The sequence below is a fragment of the Miscanthus floridulus genome, chromosome 15 (assembly GCF_019320115.1).
Source record: "Miscanthus floridulus cultivar M001 chromosome 15, ASM1932011v1, whole genome shotgun sequence".
Taxonomy (NCBI): Eukaryota; Viridiplantae; Streptophyta; class Magnoliopsida; order Poales; family Poaceae; genus Miscanthus; species Miscanthus floridulus.
This window is the reverse complement of record NC_089594.1, coordinates 10487652-10493486: the sequence shown is the minus strand read 5'-3', so window position 1 is coordinate 10493486 and position 5835 is coordinate 10487652. Positions and strand designations below refer to the sequence as shown.

General features: G+C 45.7%; 1 pseudogene; it reads right to left on the bottom strand.

The window, feature by feature from the left end:
• Positions 1-2545: 2545 nt before the first annotated feature.
• Positions 2546-5829, bottom strand: LOC136508308 (uncharacterized; annotated as a pseudogene).
• Positions 5830-5835: the final 6 nt, after the last annotated feature.

Genomic DNA, 5835 nt, shown 5'->3' with positions numbered 1-5835 from the left:
GTAAAAATTTATATATGTAATGCAGTAGTACATACCTAGTCTCAATCAAGACTGAGGGGAGGTACAAATGGGCGAATTCTGAACCTCGAATACTTCCTTCTTCAGAAAACGAAAAATACTGCCTGTTCAAAAGAATGGACGACACTCCCTAAAGAAAACGAATGTTCCCCGAATATGCCTGGTATCATCAGAAGTCAGGCACGGAGCCAGCGGTGGGGCTAGGGGGGCTCCAGCCCCCCCTACCGCTTGCGAGCAAGCGAAGCCCCGTAGAGCCGCCGTCTGAAATTTCAGCTGTAGATGTACACGTAGGAGGGGCTGAGATTTGCTGAACCTCTTTTCTTGCTAATTGCCGTTGTTTAGCCCCTCCTAAATTTTTTCCTAGCTTCGTCCCTGTCAGAAGTGACATATATTTGGAAACTGGGAGAACAGAGAACTCTTGGAATATAATTCTCTACTCCACACTAAGCCTTCAGAAGTTTTTAAATTACCCTTTGCATCTAAATTGCGGCGACCAACTGTTTACATAAGTAATGTTCAGGAATGGGTAATCCATGAACGTTGAATGGCAAAACTGGCCTTTATAGCTGACTGTTTTTTTCTCGAAAACGCAAGGGAGCTGCACATCATTGTATTAAAAGATAGAACAGTCCGAATACAAAGCCAGTTCCATGGCTCGGGTTAGTTTTTTGTTACATTTGCGCCCTTTGCAAAGACTGAACAGCCTAACCTGAGACTACCGATGTGTTAGCTGCCCCAAAGCTAAAGCACCAGCCCTCACCCAAACACGACCCTGGTCTACAACCTCCTGGCTGCTAGAAGGTTCATAAACAAAGGGAGGGATGCTCTGGAAGGACTGAGCATCCCTTGATTGGATAATTAGAAATTAATGGGGGACATAAAACAAAGACGATCAACAACCTAGTTGATCCACTATATCTGCAAATTGATGCTGGTACAAGGTGCTCCCATGTGCAATGTTGCACTGTTTTGCGAAGAATCTCGCTGCTTATGTAAACGATTTTCTGTAATATATACTTGGGGCGGTGGGATGGTTCCTGGAAGCTAAGATCAACGGAGAGTAGCCTGGGACTGAAATTGAACAGTGCTATCTTTTGACAGCTGATGGATCTGTGTAGCTAATCTTTCTTTTCTGATCTTTTTGACAGCACGTTAAAGCTAAAATAACAAAAAATAAAGCCAAGGAATATATTATACCATTCCTTCCCCCTGGTAGTCTGGTACCATATATTAGCGCCGGAAACATCACAATTGGATGCCATGTAATGTAATACCGCAGGTTCTAATTCTAACTGCGCACACTGAATTTAACCCTTCTTTTTTAGCAAACGGTATCTTGTGCCTGACTCCGCGTAAGGAAAAAGAATTTGTGCTCAAAGGCGGTGAACGCCGCTCTCGAATAATATTACTTTGATTGATAATATATACCACCACCCCCATGTGTAGGAGTCAAGTAGTGTTTGATGGGAAGACAATTTCTCTGTCAGATCAGATGTTCAATTCGTTGAGGATTCCTAGTTAATTAGTTTATACAAGGAGAAGCAGCTTAATTACAATTAGGCACTAGTATCCTGCAGGCTGCTGCAGCAGTCCAACAATATTATATTTGCAGACTTGTGGCTGCAATGGGATATATAGTACTGGAACGACTTGGGTGTTGTCGGTGAGAAAAAGAGAGGTGGATGGGGATGGATTGTTAGCATCAAATCAAACGAGATAAGTTTAAGCAACGATCCAGAAACGTGCTAATTCGAATGAAACGGTGTTGGGTACATGTACAGGCCACTGTACTAGAGTAGGACTCAGTCATTCAGAACAATAACACATGCAACTAGAGGTGAGTGGCAGATTTATAATGAAGCTTGCTTCCGTTATGAATAATCGATAGATGGAAACTAGTAACAGAAACAAGCGCATGCGTACAAGGAAATACTTGCCAAATTATATATGCAGTAAAAGAAGCCCTCCACATTACCGGTTGCCGGGTGCAGGCATCTCGAAAGCCATCCGTCGGATCGGAAGGGGGGAAGCAAGAAGGCTCACGTCGGCAGCCGGAGCTGGTCGTCCGTTACGGGGGAGACCGATCAGTGGCCGGCGGCTGGCCGGAGCTGGGGAAGGAAGCGGATAGGAGATGCAGTTGCAGTCCTCGGCTAGGGCCGCTTCCGGATGGGAATCAACCATTTGTTGGGCTTGGACCTCACTTGGGCTGCTGGACGAAGTCGGCACTCATGGGCAGGCAGCGGCTTGGCTGTGATGAACCAGCGACAATGCGCATGAGGCCTGATTAGTTTTCCAGGCCAGTCCCAACCACAAAGAGGGATGACGCACCCATCCAAAAAACAAAAAAAAAATCATCTTACATATCTCAATATTTTTTTCCTTATCTACCATATATATTCCACTCAAAAGAAACTACCATATATATGGGATGACATGCAACTTCAGGTTTTATGATTTTTTTTTTCAAATTACACGATACAATGCAGACTCACTGACAACGGGCACACACTCACATTCACAAAAACTATGATACACAGGCAGGCATGGAATGGCATACTATGAGTGCCCACTGTTATTCTTGCTTGCGTCCGCAGGGGGTACCGACTAGTTCGACTGATATTTACAACGGGCAACATCTGGCGAGAACAAGCCTAATAGGGGACCTCACTTCTCATGCTTTGTTGTTGTTGGCCTCAAGTGCCTGGAATACGTCCGAGCGAGTCACAATTCCTGTTACCATCATGAGGTAAAGGTTATCAACTTATCATGTGGGCATCATTTGTAGAATCAGAGTAAGAAACTAGTACTTAGTATATGTACCGTAAATGTATCCTCATAAAATTTGCAGGGAGTAATGCCAAGGGTGTCAGGAGCAGGGTGGGTAATTTCTACTAGGTATATTTTCAGCAAAAAAAAAAATCTGGATAACAGGTTCCTGAATCCAAATCAACTATGTTCAGCTTCCACCCAAAGTTAACTGGAACCACTAGCACTGTATTGCATCATGATTGCTTTAGTGAAACCTTATTGTCACAGACTCACAGTTTGCAGTTAATTTGCCAAGGGCATGTTTTAAAAAGTTTACCAAGTCCAAACCCTAAACAGAGCTCTTACTAACAAAGTAAAACAGTATTCTGCAAGGCAGCTAAGTAAAACTGCACTGCTGAAAAGTTTAGTTGCTCTATTTATATATAGACTTTATTTATGTACTCCTAGTCCAAAAAAAAACTCGACCGGGGGGTTAAGACTGCCCCCGCAGCATTACAAATAAGAAGAAGGACCTTCTCACCCGGACGAGAAAACCCCCGAACCCACCCTTACACGGTGGCTTTCCGTCGCCCAAGTGAGAATTGGGCTGGTGCCCCCCCCCCCCCCCCCCCCCCCCCAGTGCTTTGGTTATGGGGACGGACGAGGGGATTTTTTTAACCTTAGCCTGAAATTCGCTCCCACGGGGAGTCGAACCCAAGACCTGAGGAGTGCCGCTGGGTCACCTAACCGTTTGAGCTAGGCGCCCTTTGTCTCCTAGTCAAAAAAAAAAGTAAGCAATCTGGAAAAATCTTACCGATCACTTGCTGCTGTTCATTCACAACCGGTATCCTGTGAACCTTCTCCTTAAGCATTAGTGCTGCAGCCTCTGCTCACATATCCAGCAGCAACCTGTTAGCAAGTTGTTGTAACGATTTCAAGTGTTCTTAGGGTAGAGGGGAGTAAAGGTTACCCAAGACCGTCTTCTGGGGTGTCAGGGTTATCGCAGGAGATGACATGACTTCACCTACAGTTGACTCCATCTGCATCTCGGCAACAAGCTTGAAAAATTAGCCGATAGTTTCCAAACCAAAGATATCGGAAATGGCTGCATCTTCTTTAACATGCTCTGAGCACAGGTTTCATTAAAGAAATATTTATTTATCCCCACTAGGAAATGTTTCTCAACCACTAGGCCCATACACAGCATGGGGCTGAGCTGTTCATAAATGTAACAGTATTAAAGATACCAGTCAAAGAACCAAGTGCGCTAAACGCCACAAAAAAATATTTATTCCAAATGGAAGGAACTCTCATGTCTTATGCATGATCATCAACAAAACTATAGATTGTTTAGGTGAAAATTGCAATATGTGATGAAAGAAACAGTCAGTACCAAGCCTCTCTTCAGTCCAAAATGCATCAAACAAACTAAGAAAAAAAAATTCTGATAAGAAAGAAAAATTCAATTGAATTCTGAGCATCTGACTGCAGACGGGCTAACATTTAAATTACCTTTATATTTATGCTTTTCAGAAAATACTTTAAATGTTTCAGGACTGAGAAACTTTTGAAGCAGGTAAGCTAATTTGTAAAATATATCATTAAAACCACTGACCGAATCATTGCAAAATCTCTTGTTGGAGGAACAATCATAAAATACCTGTTTAGGTTAATTCTACTAGAGACCAGAAATTTTCACTAAATAAGCTCTAATTTTTAGGATTGGACCACTTGTTTATCTTTTCTGTATGTTGCTCACTTTAGCATGTCTGACACAGCAAGCATCAGACATGCTACAACCCTTGACTTTGATCATATCCCCAAGGATTACTTTCTGGTTCCGTGTTCATGTTTGTGGTTCAGCCCAGATGCTCTCAAGTCTCAACAGGTGGCATAGTAGCTCTAGGCCTCTAGCATCCAAGTTAGTTGAGATAACAGATAAGTAGGGGTTTTGTTTATAACAAACTGAGTGGAAATTAAGTCAGGAGTTCAGATCCTAACAGCAGTGTTGTATTTCAGCTGTCATGCTTACATAATACTCCTTCCGTTTTAAATTGTAAGTGCATTATGTCTTGATCGACTTTAATTCAAAATGGAGGAAGTACAACTAAGAATTCTAATTATTTTAACTAAATGAATGATCGAGCAAGGGAATGACAGCAAACGAGATGAACATGTGGCCAAACTAAACTGAAAAGAGCCAATTGAGGATATGCTTAAAGAACACACTGAAAAAACATTGTGGTCATCCAATTAGTGATTGGTTTTGTTCTCCATCCCCGTTTTTCATGATTTGATAAATCTATCTGTAGGAACATCCCAATTAAGCAATTAACAGGCATAAAAAAGTGACAGGCAACAAGGAGAAGGAGGAGCAGTTAGTGAACCGACCCCATTGGGCGCCTTGGCCTTGTCCTTCTTGGAGATCACCCCAACGCACCTGCCGTCCTCGTCGACCACGGGCAGGCCGGAGAACTGCTGCGCGGCGAAGAAGGCATCGACCTCCGCGAGCCGTTGCCCCGGCGTGGCCACCTGCACGGGGTGCGACATCACGTCCCCGAGCTTTGCCGCCGGGCTCATCTGTCAGCCAAGAACAACCAATTCATATGGAATCGTCCCAGAGAGAGACAGCAAAAGGGGAAAAGGGAGAGGAGTCAGCGGGTCCGCGGGTGTGGTGTGGAGTGGACGTACGTACCTGGTCGGAGGTGACGATCTGGGACTCGAGGTAGGCGCGGAGGTCGGCGTACCGGGCCACTCCCCGGACAGGATGCCCTCGGGGTACTCGTCGATGGCCGGGCGAAGGTCATGATCCAGCGCGGCGGACGCCACCAGCGCCGCGCCACGCCTGCCCAGGCCGGCCGGCACCGGCGCGCGCCGCGCCACTACTGCCACGGCGGACGGCGGCTGGACCGGTGGGATGGGGAGGACCGCGGCCTTGACGGCGGCGAAGGCGGGGGCGGAAGGCGCGTACGCCATGGGTGGGGACGAGCGGATCGGACCTGCTGCCGTCTGGCGCTGGAGCGTCGTCTGTTGCGTGCAGGCTCGCTGCGGCGGACGTTGCTCTGCCTC